Below are 18,639 nucleotides of genomic sequence, written 5' to 3'. Positions count from 1 at the left end.
GTCAAATGAATTTTTGGTGATTTGAGCTTTCGGCGATTTGGTCTCGGTGAAATGAGTTTTTGGCGAAGTGAAGTAGATCCATATATATATATATATATATATATATATATATATATATATATATGTATATGTATAATCTAGAACATTCACTCAATTTTTTTGATCAGCAACACTACTTCGATTACTTTTTCAAAATTATTATTGAGTCATACTGACATCTGGATAGATTTTTATTCCTAAATATTTTAATTATTTCCTTCACAATTATATTTATCCTTAGTTACTGTCTAGTAATTGATTTATCATTAAGTTTTGTTTTATTGCTATTACTTTTCAGCAGTGTTGCTTCTTGAAATGTTTCAATTTCCTTATCTATTTCTTTGATCAAATAATTCCTACCATTAGTAAAATATCACCTACAAAAAGCTGTATTTTAGATTGACAATATCTGTTAATGGAGAATCCATCAGTTTTTCGATTGTTTCTTATAGTATTAACTAAGTGTTCAATAGCTAAAGCAATTAATAAAGGGGACAAGGGTCACCTTTGTTTTGTGCCTTTGTTTAAAATGAATCCTTGAGAAATGTAAGATCACTTTGAAGTCTCTGTACAGGTTTTTTTTTTTTTTTTTTGTTAATCCAATAAACTGTTGTGGAAATGCAAATGCTTCTAAAGTTTTAAACACATAGTAGGAATCTACAAAATCAAATATCTAAGCTAATTTGGGCCAATTTCTTCATTCCATTTGCTAAATCTAAAATAGTTACTACCTTTTTTATATGATCATACACTAATCTATTTGACTGTAAACCGTTTGATCTTTATTAGTCTACAATATCTCAATCTTGTGGTGAAAATGGAAGTTAGTATTTTTTAGTGTGCTTTTAATAATGAAATAAGTATATATGAGGAGACTGATTTATCTTTTCCTTGTTTAAGTATAGTGAAATCACAGAAAATGTCCACGTAGAAGTAATTTTGAAAATTTATATCATGAAAATGTAATTCAGTAATTATGCCATACTTAAACCATGTAACCCTGGAACTTTACCATTTTTACTGTTTTTTTAGACTACTTTAACTTCTGTCAGGGTTATAGGCTTATTCAATTGAGATACTTGTTGGTCATTTAGTTTGCAAGCAACATTTTTCTTTAAATTGTCAATTTTGTAATCATCAGGATTATTATTTTTATCTTTATTAAGATCCTCATGAAATATTTAAAAAAATAAGCATTTCCTCTATAAAGTAAGCTTATTAGTGTGAGGATTTCTGATATTATTGATTCGTGCCCTTTTAACATCTTACTTCAGTTGACAGTAGAAGTCATCGCATAACTATGCAATTCAATTTTTTTTCTAAAGCTATCTCTACTTTGCGTTAAAACTGATATTTTGCCATTATTTTTTTAATTTCAGTATTAGTTAGTCTTTAGTGTTCAAACCTCGCTTTGTGTATTTCATCTTTTATTTCTAACAAATCTTTATCCCACCGTTTAATTTTATTACTAACCCATCTTCCCAGTCTGTCCTTAATATGCACTTTTAAGGTGTCCCATAGCATGACTGTACTAACTTGACCACTGTCATTCAAAGAAAAAAATCTTCAATTTGTTCCCTAAGGCAACTGTTAAACTGTTTTAATTTCATCCTATATATTGAGATTCTATAAATGTGAAATTTCCTTATATCCATTGCTATATTAATACATAGTGCATTATGATCAGATAGAGGACAAGGAATAGTTTAAAAATAATTAACTTAATTAAATGTATAGAGGCATAAATTCTATCAATTCTAGTTTGCTTCCCATGCACATAAGAATAATAAGTGAAGAACAATGACTTATTCTGCTTTACTAGTAAATCAACTAAATTGTTATTACGAATCCATCTGTTTAGTCCTCTAGCTGATTCCAGCATTTTAGCTTTCTTCTTTTCACTTGTTTCTTCTCTACTAGATGTGCAGTTAAAATAACCTTGCTAAAATTAAACTACCCTTCCAATGACTTTGTAGTAAGTTGTTTTCCTTTGTCCTTGGTACTCTGATAAATAACCATTCTGAAATCCTTTCTTTGCCAAATTGACACATTCATTTCTAAGTGCGTGTCCTGTAACATTGTTCTTTGCATCCTTTACCTCTTAATATAATTCAATACTCTGTTTCTTTTCTTTACCTAAAAATGCCACTCACATTGCCTGAAATGATTGATAAGACAGTCAGTCTGAGAAGGTACTTTTACTTTCACATGTTCTACATGACAATTTTTTTTATTTATTTAGGTTTCCAACTTTTAAACGTAAACTAATGTTTGGCAAGTCGGTTTTATATGAGCTTGCAGCCTTTTCTCTGTTTGAACCCATGTCACATTTCCCAGTCAGTTTCAATAACACTTGAAGCAAAAAAAAAAAAAAAAAATATATATATATATATATATATATATATATATATATATATATATATATATATATATATTTATACACACACACACATGTACATATATACATACATACACACACACACACACACGCACATACACATACATACATATACGCACCTACCCGGTAAAACGAGAGAAATTTAAGGAGTGGGTAGTGGAAATGTATAACTAGTGAGTGGGATACATTGAAAATGGAGTTTAAAAATAGAGTACAACAAAAAGGAAAAAGAGATGGTTAAAAAGTAACAAGAAATATTTAGAAAGGATGACAAGTTAAAGTATTGCAGAATTAGGGGGTCTCACAGAACAAGAAATGGCACAACTGCAGAGTGCTAAAGAAAGTATCTGGATAATATGCATGGGTTTAGAAAGATCATTGTTAAGGATCTTTTTTTTGATAACTACAGAGCAGAAACACTTTTAGTAGAACGACTTAGGCAATAGACTGTAAAAAGGGTTGTTGCTAAACTTAGGGAGCCTATGGGAAGAAAAGTAACCAGAGATCTAGTAGAGGTATTAGAGATGCTTCGTAACTCTTATGAAAATGTATAAAATAGAGAAATGTAATAAAAATCAGAAATGGAAATATTTATGGAAGACTTGGGTATGCCAAGGTTTGACATAGATGAGGCTTAACATTTAATTAAGATAGGAGATGAGATAAAAATGGTGATGTATAATTAATCTGCAGGAAAGTCTCCAGGAGTAGATGGTATTCCGGTGGAAGTTTGGATGCTAGGAGGGAAGAAAATGACATATCTGGAAGCTTTTGTTTAACACTGATTTAAAAAGAGGGGAAACACCAACGTACTGAAAGAAAGCTGTGGTGGCTGTAATACCTAAAGACTGCAAAGACCCATCAAACCCAGCTTCATATAGGCCCACATCAATTTTAAATCATGATTAAAAAATTTTTGTAATAGCTAAAAGAATGGCAAAGGTGTTCTCAAAATTGATAGATATGACTCAATGTGGTTTCATGGAGGGGGGAGGCAAACTTTACCAAAATTAATTGGATAGTTATGATCCAGAGGGCAGATGAATGTGAGAAAATACTGTTGCTGTTGGTGGGTCTGGATGTAGGGAAAGCATTCAACAGAGTAGACTGGGATTTTGTAAGTAGGGAAGTGGAAGCATTTGCATTCCCTGATACAGTAATATAGTTAATTGGGAAGATGCATGAGAGATTGGATGCAGAAATAAAAGTGGAAGGGTTCCTCTCTGATAAATTGCATCTTAAAATAGGAACCAGGCAGGGTTGTCTTCTTTACCCTTTATTTGCTTTGTTTAGAACCACTGGCAAAGAAAATAAAGGACCCAGAAATTCTAGGATATAATTGGTATGGTAATCAAAAAAGTTAACTTTATTTGCAAACAATATTATTTTGTACCTGATAAAACCAGAAAAGTACATCTTAGTGTTGTGGAACATTCTTAGACAGTCTTTTTGGGATAAAAATTAATGAAGACAAAAAGGCTACAGCTATAAACTGTGCTGAAATGCATGAATTGTTTCAACAATACCCATTTTTATGGGGACATGCTGCAATGAAGTATTTAGGAGAATGGGTTAAAATGAGTCTTATTTCAAGACAGGTGCGAAGAGACTAAAAAGGAAATATACAAAACTGAGAACCTGGTACCTCTTGAATTATGGGTAGCATGATACAAGCAGTGAAATTTTTTTAGTCCCTTTGGTTTTATATAAGGTCAGGCATATTTGTATCAACTAGAGGAGAGCTTGTGGACAGTAATTGAGTTGAAGGATTTTATCTGGGAGGGGAAAAAGGCAAGGGTCAAGTGGGATAAACTGATCCTTCCAGGAAAAAAATGTGGCTTAGAATTACCTGATTTGAAGGGATATTTTAAATTTAAACATGCAGAAAGCTGTTATTCAAAACAGAAAGGGATTATTATATTTATAAAGCGGCATAAAATATTTGAAGAACTAAGCCAACATGAGAATGGAGAAAGGCGATTGTGCTGATACAGAGAATTGGCAAGAGGGGGCTGGAATTTAATAGAGAAAACTTGCAAGGAAACCAAGGTATTGAGAGCAAAAATATAGAGAGCAAAAGGTTATAGAATAGGACCAAGAAGATGTTTGGAATGTCTTCCCTTTCAGGGATTGATATTTGAGTATAGGCAAAGAGAAAGGAATAGGGGAATCCTAAGTGAAAGAACTGCTCTGGCAGAGTGTTTTTTTAGTTGAATATATAACAGAAAGAAGCTGGTGTTAAAAAAGGCATAATTTACTAGAGCATATAAAATATGGCTTAATAACTATAGGAATCGATTGGAGGAGGTTAGAAAAGATTGGGATGAGAGACTGGATAAGCTGTTCAAAATGAAACAGTGAGGAGTTACATGTATGGCTCTGAAATGTGCAACAAAGTCTAGAATATTTAGGATCTTTGCTTTGAGTGTTTCCATAGATATTTTATACCCGAAGCAGACATCAAAGAATTTTTCCTCAGGTAGATGGCAAATGTTGGAGGTGTGATGGGGAAGAAAGTGGTAGCAGGGAACATATGTTTTGGGAGTATAATGACTTTGGCAGACAAAAATTACATACAGAGTGCTCTTTCAGAAATACTGGGTGAGCAAATGGGTGTAATTGAAATGATTGTTTTGAGCTGATATAGAGGATCTGAATTGTCTAGAACACAGTAGGGTCATGTTAAGTTTAATTCTGGTGGCTGCCTAAAACACAGTTACTAGAAAATAGAAATCAGAGCCTAAACCAACTGTATTTAAAGTAGGGAGTATAGTAAAAGAACTGGAAGTGAGATCTTTAGAAAAGTATGGGAACAAATACGTAAAAAAAAATGGAGTCTTTGGGAACAATACCTACAGAATATTTTATTGGAAGAGGAGTGAGGTTTAAGGAAGGCAGGAATTGACCGATTTTATGTGATGTTGGGTAGATGATGATTGTATAAAAAGTATATGTAATGTATAACGTTTGTAACTGTGAACATGTTAACATGGTTTTTCTTTTATATAAATGCACATTTGCCTATGTCTTAAGTGATAATTCAATAAAGATGTTAAAAAAAGAAGCGAAAAACTATGTACATTTTCATTCTTAAACCCCCAACCACTTTTAACTCACAGCAAACAGACAGACACCTATATACACTCTCCAGAAAAATAAAGTACTCATCCATGTATGAGCAAATGCCCCAAATAGACAGCTACACCCTCAGACTTTGCCCATTCTAGAGTTAGGTTTAATCTTACTGAAAACACATTAGAGCCTGTTTTGCATCCTGCACCCATACCATGTATTCTTTTCCCAGCTAAGCTTTCCTCCCAGATATGAAAACATGCTTAATTTCAGTTGACTGATTTTTTAGCCTTAAAAATTAGTGCCCTGGCTGCATTAAATAAATAGATTTGACTTGGTAGGATTTATACTGCAGTGATTTCTGCTACAAGGAATGCACCTGCTTGTATTCATTTCAATGTATTGTATCACTGTACTGTTTGCCACTTCTCCTTTAATGACTAGTTTTAGTTTTTTACTATACAGATAACTCAGAAGTTTATGGTTCAGTCATTTACTAATTAATTGCTTGTTGAACTCCAGAGCTCCGCTCGTAGGTGAATAAAATAGCTAATGGTTCTTAAAATTGCATGCTTATTTTATTTGCTAGGAAACTGTCATTTTGCATGATTTTAAATGCCAGGGGAGCCATCATTAACTTAATATGCACATGTGATAAGTTCCCTTCCTCTTAGCAACATGAGATCTCATTATGCTGATTATGTGTAACCTGCATCTAGTTATAGTATAAATCCCAGATGCGTTACAGTCAGGGAAATAAAGCAATTTCTTATTTTTTAAAATCACTTGTATTAACAGCAGTCACTGATAATACCGCCCCCCTTTCACATTTAAAGTACCTTTACATACATCAAGAAATTCATTACAAACATATTAATAACAAGAAAAGAACATTTTTACTTAGTTGCAGCTTCATTTCTTTCAATACTCTTCTACGCTTCAAAGACAAAAGTGGAAATTATGGATGTCTTCCCACCAGTTTAATGCAGTCCACAAACTTCCAGTCTTTTTCCTAAGCATCTTGCAGAAACATAGTTCCAATGTCCAAACTGTGTCGTACACAGTTAACACTTTACAGTCCTCTGTTTCTTTCTTTCACATTCTAGCTGGCCTTATTCATCATCTTGACCAACGAACTCTGGTCTCTTGTTCAAGTCCAAGGTGGTACTCCTTTTTTTTTCTGATCCACTTCTGAACTTTTCACTGTTGCCCTTTTTTTTTTTTTTGTAACACCAGATGTTTTATTGCCTAGTTCTACCTATGGGTCTTGTCCTTGTTTGCCCTTATTAAAGGAATGAGAAGCATTATCCCAGTCCACTTGCTTGGTAGACTTTTTAATTTCCTCCTTAACCTGTTTTGCATCCAGAAATGTCTTTGATCTATCTGGAAAACTATACTGAAGAGAACTTGATATAGCAACTTGAGTCTTGTACCTGCCTCTTGGCATCTTTTGATGAACGGGATAAACTTGCTTCTCTTATGCCTATTGTAAAATGAATAGTTAGTTTCCACAAACACACTCGTGTCTTTAGTCAATAATTGTTTACTTTTCTATCACAATTTTATTAGGAGGACATGACCTCACCTTTAGTATTGTAGATCTTCGCTTCTTTCCATTGGCCAAATTTGGAGCATAGACATTTATTTATCATTTGTTAACAGGGAAAGTCCGACTTGGAACGAAGCCAATTTTCAGCGGAGGCCCGGGAAGAAAGGCTCCAGATGCATGTCTTTGTAATGTGGGAGGAAACTGGAGCACCCGGAGGAAACCCACACGAACGGAGGGTGGGCATACAGACTCCACACAGAAGGAACCCCAGCCGAGAATTGATCTGGAGAACCTCTTGCTGTGAGGCGATAACACTGCCGCTGCACCACTGCTCCGTCCAACCGACATGGTGTGCCCTTTTGATTTATAAAATCCTCTTGTGGAATACCAGTCCAGTTTGTTTGTTTATTTCGCTTTCCTAAAATTAATGCAAGCTCTGTTCCTTCCAGTTTCTTTGGTACAGCAGAAAATCTCAGGTTTTCTATATTTGCTCTACCTTCTACTTCTTTTTGAAAAAGATCTTTTTGAGAAGCCTCATATTCATCCAGGTTTTTCCTTCTTTTCAACCTCTGATTTTGCAGTTTTATGAACTCATCTTGGATAACTACTTAAAGTTGCTTCTATCTTTTCCAGACTTTCGTCATTTGACTATATGTATTTCTCCAGGTCTACTTCGGTTGGTCGAAGTTTCAGAACTTCGAAACTCACTTGTTCGAAGTACTGAAACTTCGAAAACCAAGTACAGAGATCACAATACAGCACGGAATGTGAATGTTCCATTTTCCTCGCTGTAGTGTGATCTTGAAGTTGGTATATTTAAGTAGGGGTGTGTGGGGGGCACATGGGGGGTGCAGGGGGGCTTGCCCACCCCCTGTAAAATGTTTTTTTTTTTTTTTTTTTTTAGTTAGCCGATTCGATTCGGCGACTAGACTAGTAGATTCGCTGAAGAAAAGTAGATCCATTTCTTCACTGCCCCACTTATTTCAAACACCTCTGAATGTGTTTGATTTATTTTTTCGTGTAAATTACTGGAGGCCATCTCCTATACCGAGGCTAAAATGTAAAGTGCTTTTGCCAAACAGCTACAAAGCTCTTCCTCACCAGACTTTATTTTTCATTCTCCTTTCCAATTTGATTTTCTCCTTTTCTTCCTGTTTCTAATTTCCTGACATGCAGGCAGTGTAGTAACTAAACGGTAACAGAATTTTACAGAGATACATGACTTTTGCTGGATATTTTCCAAAGTTCCATTTCTCACACTGGGAGAGCTCTGATCAGCCTGTTGATTAATGTGCAGTTCTTGGAAGTCCCTGCATATCTATTAATAAGTTTGCAGGTGATAAGAACTCTTACAAGTTTTACAACATGAATGTCAAATTGTGGAAACTTTTTTTTTTTGCTTTGTTGTGATGATTAAATTCGGACATTTCCCCTTGATTTATTTATTTTATTTTATTTGTATTTGTTTACTGGGACAATGCACTGATCAATACTGACCAATTTCAGGCTCAGACCAGGTGAAATACAAAACATTTCACAAACAAAAGATACAGAAATATAAGCAGTAACATGGTTCAAACTAATTATATAGAACAACTGTATACATGCATTGTAATAAACACAGTGCAATGTACAATCTTCAGAGTGTAAAGTAAAATAAATGCATTAGTTTCTAAAATGAGTTGATCTTCAGTAAATCTTGAGAGAGAAGAGACTCAGAAAGGAGAAATGTTAGCCAATATGTGCTGTGTTGAAGCAGAAGTATTAGGCTTAGATGAAGTGCCTTTTGAGTTGCATTCTGAATGTGAAATAAGTGTTAAGTGGAATATTTTTAAAGGGTTTAGCATGTAGATATATGCTGAACGAGATTGTTATGTTCCTGTAGACATTAAAGTTTTGGATATTATAAATTATAACATTTTTTTCTTACTTTCTTTTCTTCTGGTACACTGAATACCAAAGGGTGCCCCATTGTGGTTACTTGTTCTCTCATTTCTCTTTTATTTAGAATGTTGTTATTGTGCTTATTTACTGTATTATGAATAAAGCTAATTAAAAAAAAAAAGATGAGAAAACCTACATTTTGGATGAGTAAACCAAATGTAAAGCAGCAGTCAGTCGTATGGCAACTACCTGTTGTCATAATCCTGAAGGTAGAGCCATCTGATGTTTCAGGAGCTACTTAGACCTAATATTCTTTAATGGCAACACACTGAGAGTAGTCCAAACAAGCAAAAGGACAAGTTCCTGCAGCAAACGATGTCTGATATTAATTCCGCAAACCACAGCACAAGTTCAAACCAAGAAACGCTCATAGCTTGTAAAACTACATATAGGTTCATAGGTGTGTACTAGGCTAATAGCCCTGGAGCCTTTACAAGCCTAGCCCATACGATTACCCTGGCATCGTGCCATCCAACTTTAGTTCCCAGTGCCTCTGTCAAGTAGAGATACTGGAGTGATCCTCGGGGTGAATTTTCTATTTCTTATCCACTCATCAAGATTCCTCTTGAAGAGGGCCAGTGAGGTTCTATGTTCGACATGTATGAGAAGTCTATTCCATAGCATGGGCAGTCTCTGGGTTATGAACCCTGTCCCTTCAGTACATTCTGTGAGGTTGAGGTTTGTGGAGCGTGTGGTGCGGAGGGATTGGGATTTCTTCAGATGTAGCATTTGTAACAGAGCATGGTCAGACATGGCTTTGTAAGTCAAGCAGAGATTGCCTCTAGGTAGGCGATACGAGACAGAGAATAGTTGGAGTTTTTTTAGTCTGTCCATGTAAGACAAGTGTTTAAGTCCCAGGATCCTCTTTGTGAGGTACTTTTGTGGCTTCTCCAGTTGTTGCAGGTGTCTAGTGAGGTGCTTGCCAAATGTGGGGCATTGTACTCTATGATTGGCCTAATGAGGGAAGAGTAGAGGGAGACACAATGACCTCTTTCTTCCTGGATGCAAAACCTTTAGTAATGAGATGTGCCACATAGAAGGACTTTCTGACCACTGTGGCAATGTGTTGGTCAAAAGAGAAGTTGCTGTCAACATGTGTTCCCCGATCTCTTATAACGCCTTCTTTGTTCAGTGGACTACCATCTATGTGGTAATTAATGGGAACCGGGTTTTTCCCAAAGGGGATGACGACACATTTTTTGGCATTGAGCTTAAGGCCGTGGTTCTGACACCAGTCGTTGATCTCAGTGAGGCCTTTCCTTTAGGATGTCAACATCACTTGGGGAGTTAATAATAGCTCCTAACTTGCAATCGTCTGCGAACTTTGTCAGTCAGAATCCTTTTGTGTTGGCCTGGATTTCAGAGAATTAGAACCAAACAGGAGAAGACCCAGGACCGAACCCTGTGGGACTCCACTCATGACTGGTTGGTAGTCTGACTTGCAGTCGGCTACTTACACACTCTGGGTTCTATCTGTGAGTCAGTTTGCAACCCACTTAGTGATGTATGGGTTGATGCCTAGCTTAATGAGTTTTTCTATGATTCCTGAGTGGAAAATGGTATCAATGGCCTTGGCCAGATCAAGGCAGGCTGTATGCACCACCTTGCCTTCATCCACAGCTCTGGTGACTGACTCCAAGAAGTCGACCAAGTTGAGCAGGCATGATCTAACCTTCACAGAACCAAACTGTGTAGGATCCAGAGTTAGGAGATTCCCTCTATCTTGTTTATTAGGTCCATGATGATGCGTTCCATTGCTTTGCATATCAGACTTGTCAGGCTAATGGGGTGATAGTTCTCAGGGTCTGTAATCACTCCTCTTTTGTGGAGAGAGATGAATGTAGCAGTGCGCCATTCGGTGGTGACAAAGCCAGAGGGGAGGCTGTGATTGAACAGGGCACACAGGTGACGTGCCAGTTCACTCTGTAGTTCATGTAAAACACAGCCAGGGATATTGTCAGGTCCTGTAGAAGCTGCATTCTTGGCCTTGGAAAGTTCTGTTTTAACCTGTGCAGCAGTAATACTGGGTGCCTGGCAATCTACTGGTATTGTGATTGGTCCTTGGGTGGGGGGGGGGGGGTAAAGTTGACACTGAATCTGTCAGCCAGTGTATTGGCAATATCTGTTGGCTCGGTATTGGAGGTACCATTGTGCAGTAGCTCTTAGCAAATCTGGGTATTGCTGTGGAGATTCTTTACATAACTGTAGAAGGCCTTGTGGTTGTCTTTACTCATCATCATCTTCTTTTGGCTGTTCCCGTTAGGGGTCGCCACAGTGGATCACCTGTTTCCATTTCTTCCTGTCCTCTGCATCTTGCTCTGTCACACCAACCACCTGCATGTCCTCTCTTACCTCATCCATAAACCTTATCTTAGGCCTTCCTCTTTTCCTGTTACCTGGTAGCTTCATCCTTAGCATCTTTTTCCCAATATACTCCGCATCCCTTCTCAGCACATGTCCAAACCAACGTAATCTTGCCTCTCTGGCTTTGTCTCCAAACCTTCCAACCTGGGCTGACCCTCTAATATACTTATTCCTAATCCTGTCCACCCTCATCACACCCAGTGCAAATCTTAACATCTTTAACTCTGCCACATCCAGCTCAAACACCTGCCTTTTTGTCAATGCCACTGTCTCCAACCCGTATAACATAGCTGGCCTCACTACCCTCTTGTAGACCTTCCCTTTAACTCTTACAGGTACTCGTCTGTCACAAATCACTCCTGACACTCTTCTCCTAACCCATTCCATCCTGCCTGTACTCTCTTCTTCACCTATCTTCCACACTCACCGTTACTCTGAACTATTGACCCCAAGTATTTAAACTCATCCATCTTCGCCACCTCTACTCCTTGCATCCTCACCATTCCGCTATCCTCCCTATCATTCACACACATATATTCTGTCTTAGTCCTGCTGACCTTCATTCCTCTTCTCTCTAGTGCATATCTCCATCTCTCCAGGGTCTCCTCCACCTGTTCCCTACTCTCACTACAGATCACAATGTCATCTGCAAACATCATAGTCCATGGGGACTCCTGTCTGATCTCGTCTGTCAACCTGTCCATCACCATTGCAAATAAGAAAGGGCTCAGAGCTGATCCTTGATGTAAACCCACCTCCACCTTAAACGCATCCGTCACTCCCACCGCAGACCTCACCGCTGTCACATTACCCTCGTACATATTCTGCACCACTCTTGCATAATTCTCTGACACTCCTGACTTCCTCATACAATACCACAACTCCTCTGTAGGCACCCTGTCATATGCTTTCTCCAAGTCTACAAAAACACAATGCAACTCCTTGTGACATTCTCTGTACTTCTCCATCAACACTCTCAGAGCAAACATCGCATCTGTAGTGCTCTTTCCCAGCATAAAACCATACTGTTGTTCACTAATCATCACATCCCTTCTTAGCCTAGCTTCCACTACTCTTTCCCATAACTTCATGCTGTGACTGATCAATTTAATCCCTCTGTAGTTACTACAGCTCTGCACATCACCCTTATTCTTAAAAATCGGTACCAAAACACTTTTTCTCCATTCCTCGGGCATCTTATCACTTTCCAAGATTTCATTAAACAATCTGGTTAAAAACTCCACTGCCATTTCACCTAAACACCTCCATGCTTCCACAGGTATGTCATCTGGGCCAACAGCCTTTCCATTCTTCATTCTCTTCATAGCTATCCTTACTTCCTCCTTGCTAATCCATTGTACTTAATGATTCACTATCCCTACATCATCCAACCTTCTCTCCCTCGCATTCTCTTCATTCATCAACCCCTCAAAGTACTCTTTCCATCTCCTCAACACACACTCCTCGCTTGCGAGTATGTTTCCCTCATTATCCTTTATCACCTTTACCTGCTGCACATCTTTCCTAGCTCGATCCCTTTGTCTAGCCAATCGGTACAGGTCCTTTTCTCCCTCCTTAGTGCCCAACCTTTCATACAACTCTTCATATGCCTTATCCTTAGCCACCTCTCTCTTTGCCATGCACCTCATCTCCTTATACTCCTGTCTACTTTCTTCATCTCTCTGACAATCCCACTTCTTTGCCAACCTCTTTGCCTGTATACTCTTCTGTACTTCCTCATTCCACCACCATGTCTCCTTGTCATCCTTCCTCTGTCCCGATGTGATACCAAGCACCTTTCTAGCCATCTCCCTTACTAGCTCTCCTGTAGTTACCCAGTTATTTGGTAAGTCTTCACTGCCACCTAGTGACTGTCTTAACTCATCCCTGAACTCCACCTCACAATTACCCTTTTTCAATTTCCACCATTTGATCCTTGGTGCTGCCCTCACACTCCTCCTCTTCTTCTTGATCACCAACGTCATCCTACAAACCACCATCCTATGCTGCCTAACTACACTTTCTCCGACCACCACTTTACAGTCTCCAATCACCTTCAGACTGGCCCTCCTACATAAGATATAATCCACCTGTGTGCATCTTCCTTCACTCTTGTATGTCACCCTATGCTCCTCCCTCTTGTTAAAATACGTATTCACCACAGCCATGTCCATCCTTTTCGCAAAATCCACTACCATCTGACCTTGTGCATTCCTTTGTTTAACACCATACCTACCCATCACTTCCTCATCCCCACTGTTCCCTTTACCAACATGCCCATTTAAATCTGCTCCAATAACCACTCTCTCACCCTTGGGTACAGTCATCACCACTTCATCCAATTCGCTCCAAAATTTTTCTTTCTCATCCATTGCACACCCAACTTGTGGAGCATATGCACTGACAACATTAATCATTACACCATCAATTTCTAGCTTCATAAACATCACTCTATCCGACACCCTTTTCACCTCCAAAACACAATTCGCATACTGTTCCTTCAGAATAACTCCTACGCCATTTCTCCTCCCATCCACATCATGATAAAACAATTTAAACCCACCTCCGATACACCTAGCCTTACTCCCCTTCCATCTGGTCTCTTGCACACACAATATACCAAACTTCCTTCTGTCCATCATATCAGCTAGCTCTCTCCCTATACCAGTCATACTGCCAACATTCAATGTTCCGATCCTCACTACCACAGTCTTAGCCTTTCTCCTCTCTTCCTGCCTTCGGCCATGCCTTCTGCCTCTTCTCCTTCGGCCAACAGTAGCCCAATTTCTGCCAGCACCCTGTTGGCTAACAGTACTGGTGGTGGTCGTTGTTAACCCGGGCCTCGACCGATCCGGTATGGAAATATTAACTGGTCACTGCATGAAAAGATTTGGCAAAGTTTTACGCCGGATGCCCTTTCTGATGCAACCCTCCCCATTTATTCGGGCTTGGGACTGGCACAAAGTAATGCACTGGCTTGTGCATCCCCAGTGGCTGGGTTGTGGTTGTCTTTACTATCTGCTGCAATTCTTTTTTCATAGCTAGCTTTGGAGGATTTGTTGAGGAATCTCAACTTTTTGTTGAAGCTGATAAGGGAGTTTTTCCAGTATTGGGACTTCACCTTATTCCACATCAGTTCCCTCCTCCTATTGTAGAGTTTGTTTATGCAGGGGACCACCAGATTGGCTTCCTTTTTTGGAGAAGAGCATATTGGTTTTATTGGGTATGGCGAGATCCATGCATTTGTGTACGTGTTCGTACAGTGCATTGGTGTATGATCTGGCGGTCATGCAACTGTTGTCCATTTGCATGGGTGCCATGAAGTTAGCCACCTCTGTTTTTAGTAGCCCAAAGTTAGCTTTAGAGAAATTTTTCATGGTGTTACCTTTCTGGGGGAGGGGTGTGTGGATTTCCAAGGTGATTAGTTTGTGGTTGGATCTAACCAGGGAGGAGTTGAATATTGGTGTAGAGCAACTGTCACCCATGTTAGTAAAGACCAGGCCAAGGATGTTGCTACCTCTAGTGGGGATAAGAATGAGCTGGTCCAGGGCATTGGAATTAATGAGTTCCAGGAAACGTTGGCAAGTGTATTGGTACATGGGTAGTTTTCCCAGTTAATGGAGGGGTAGTTGAAGTCGCCCAGTATGAGAGTGTCAGGTTGGACCTTGGTATTCTCCAGGGTGCTTAGGAACGTGGAGTGCGAGTCTTGGGACATGGTTGGGAACCTATAGCAGACTACGACCTGAATCGTCGTCTTACCCAATGGTAGCTGCACCTGAAGTATCTCTTCTGCATTATGTTGGGCTACAGGTCTGGAGGTATGCTCATCTTTTATGAATATGGAAACACCACCGCCTTTGCAGCTTCAGTCCAAGTTCTGGGGCAGAAAAATGTGGAATGAGGTATAGCCTGGTAGTGCAGGGTTGCTTTCTGCTGCCTTGAACCAGGTCTCTGTTACAGCACAAATTTCAATGTTCTCCATTTTAAGGAGTGCTTTGAGCAAGTGCATTTTTGAGACTTAGACTTCTAGCGTTGAGCAGCGTGACCCTCAGATTGCATTTGTTTGTAGCTGTTATGGTAGTAATTTGGTATTTGGAGCATCACATAAAAAAGGCAATATAGGGGGGCCAAGATCCTTGGGCAGTAACCGGAAGCCCAGTGGTGACAGATGCAGGCCATCTGTGGCAAAGCATCGAGGTCTGTCAGTCATGTCATCCCAGCAGACGGATACTGGATCCCCTTAGAATGACACCAGAAACTTAGCCAGTTGTTGAAATCAATCATATTCTGCTTGTATTGTGGTGGTATTCTGGGCGATGGTAGGATGCTGCTCAGGGCTAGGGTCATACCCGCCTGGGCTACGTAATCCGAGAGCTCCTCCATGTCTCTTTTCATGTAGTCCAGGGAGGTACGTCTTGGGTCATTCACACCCACATGTACAATGACAGTCCATTTGCACCTGTTATTGAGGGACCTGAGTGCATGCGTTGTGACGGAACCTGGCACCTGGCAGGCAGCTGACTTACTTTCTCCGTATTCAGCCTAGTGAGTGGGACATCAGTGTTCTTCACTATCGAGTTACCTATGACTAGTGTGTTGGGCATGCTGTTTTGCCTTAGGGGCTTTGGTTGAGTGGCACACTGTTTAGGAGAGTTGTGTCTTGTGATTAGTGTTGTGTTGTAGTAGTCGAGTGCGTTTGTGCCTTGGAGGTCTCTGCTGTTTGGGTAGATTTCTATTGAGAGCCTTCATGAAGGTCTGTATATGGTTTGTTTTTATGTGAAGGCAGTGCTGGTATGTGTTCTAGAGGGCTGTGTGTTCCATGTGGTGTGGTGCAAGTGTTGACCTTCTCCTCTTGACCAGCTATCGTGGCTGGAGAGTGCTTGGCTTCCAGTTTGGATATACAAGTGCATCTCTCGCAAGTCTGAGTGTTGGGAAGTAAGAGGAGAGGCGTGTCGATGTACATGAGGCAGTTGCTACATTGCCTCAGGATGCCCAAGTTCACCAGGTTAATAGGAGGAAGCACAGGGAACTGACATTTAGACATGCATAAGAGGGGTGGGCATTAATAAGTACTGGAGCTGTTTCCTTGTAGAACGTTTAGTGCTGGTAGCACTTTGGTGTGCTACAATAATTGCTACAAGAAGTCATGTAAAGTGCTAGACTAATAAGCTAGTAAAAGTGCAGGAGAGGAGAGAACTAGCAGATCTAAGGGAAGAATTAAAAAGTCGACTTTGGCACCGCTCAGAAGCTTACAAACAGTCCTGGATATAGCATATCTGTATCTGGACTAGACTAGTTACAGGAAAGGCAGGAAACAAGCTTAGATTTTTTATATACAGAAAAGCAGCTAAAACAATTCAAGTGCAGTGCAAGCTAGCACACTTGTGTGTGTAGCAGTATTAAAGCAAATACAGTTAAGATAATGCAATTTCTTCAAACTGTATTCTGAATTGAATTCAGTTTTGTTTTATTCAACTCTGAACAGTTAAAAAGTGCCAAAAATTATAATTATAAGCTGAGAAGCACACTCAGTCAGAACACCAGTGGCGGCTGGTGACTTCAAATTAAAAGGGGGCTGCAGGAGACAGCTGAATGGGTGGGGCCAATAGGAAGGGGTGTGACCAACTAGAATGGGGTGCTCAAAACCAAAACTGGAACTTTACTTTAATACGCTGCCGTGGGTGCCAAACCGTCATTACGAGAGACCACTCAAGACAAAATGAAGTGTAGAAGAAATGCATTGGCTGCATGACAACTTACTTAATATCTAGATGGAAACACAAAGGTTGTGAGGCACGAAAAAATAAATTGCTTTTTAAATATGTTACTGGAATGCCAGTCAAAATCAAGTATAAAGAAAAAAACAAGCAGCACTCAGCTCAAACCACTTCTCCTTGCACTGCAGTTCTAATTATAATTTATATTCAGCTTTATAAAATATCCAAGTAACATGCTGAAAGTAGCAATCTCTGTGATACCCCCACTTGTAAAAATGTTTCTTATCCAAAAAAGACCTGCTGCCTGACAACAACTATCTACTTGTTTCATGGAGAACACATGATCAAAGTAAAAAATGAACAGCGAACAAGAAACAAGCTCAAGATAAATTGCTTAAAGGATTACTGCACAAGTTATGGACCACACATGATAGATTGGCATTCTGTTTAGTTTATGGGTAAAGCCTGCAAAGGTAAATGCAAGTCTCCCAACAAATGTAATGAGCTTCTGAAAATACTGTAATCCTGTCCTTTATTATAAATACTGTCATATGCATTTATTTCAATACCTAAGGCTTATACGTTATCTAGTTATGTAAATATTCTCTGCATGGCAACAATGAAAAGGCTTTCAATGTCAGTAATTCATTAATAGCATGCTTATTAAAGCTTACTTGCATCTTACAATCTCCGACAAGCTTACCTGATGGTCATTAAAGCATTGCTACTTTAATACAGAGCAACAGGGCACTGCAACAGCATGCATTTTCTGAATAATAAGAAGCATAAATCAACAGTATAAAAATATGACAGAAAACCAGAACATTCTGCAAAATCAAGGACAGATGAAAAGCCATGGTCATACTTGTGGTCTACCTTGGATGAGGGAATACTCTGCACACTTACACTGCATAACTGCTCCTTGCCTTGCTTGGACACATCCAGAGCCACTACAATGGGGAGTGGAGTGCAACAAGTAGGTCACAGTTTGAAATGTCTCTGGCTGACGGTGATGGCTCTGACACTCATACCTCTCAACCTCAGAGCAAGAAATCTGGACAAAGCCATACAGAGAAGTGGGACACAGGCCCAAAAATAATGACAATTTTTAAATATTGCTCTTATAAACTTAGAAAGATAATAGAATAGTAGTAGGTCTTGCATTAGTATGAATTTTTGAAGGGTATGAAATCTGAAACTCAAATGTCTGCCATTATTTTCTAACTTCAATCTTTAATGATTTGCTACTAATTTGCCAGAAAACCACAATTTTATGAAATATAGACCAAATATGTTATGTAAAAATATACAATTGCCACACAATACAGTTGGGAACCTGTCAAAGAAGGGACACCTTTTTAAAATTAGTACTGTTAACTTGAGCAGCTGACAAAATAAGAGCATCTACATGTATTTCTGAAATAAAAGTGATCTATAACTCTGATCATTACAGTTATTTATAATTGTAAACCCTCCACGTTTTCTTCCAAAATTGCCATTTTGCAGAAGGATTATTAGGGGGAGCAACATTTTGAGCCAAAATTGGAGACAGTTGA

At 39.0% G+C, this 18,639-nt stretch overlaps 1 protein-coding gene across 2 annotated transcripts in view; it reads left to right on the top strand.

The window, feature by feature from the left end:
* COG7 (component of oligomeric golgi complex 7) overlaps nucleotides 1-18,639 on the top strand; it is a 4,201,489-nt gene that overhangs the window by 1,128,390 nt on the left and 3,054,460 nt on the right. The window lies entirely within an intron of this gene.

Source organism: Protopterus annectens, chromosome 12.part0, assembly GCF_019279795.1.
Source record: "Protopterus annectens isolate FY-2018-M chromosome 12.part0, PAN1.0, whole genome shotgun sequence".
NCBI classification, from domain to species: Eukaryota; Metazoa; Chordata; order Ceratodontiformes; family Protopteridae; genus Protopterus; species Protopterus annectens.
The sequence above is the reverse complement of the archived record's forward strand: the minus strand, read 5'-3'. Positions and strand labels throughout refer to the sequence as shown.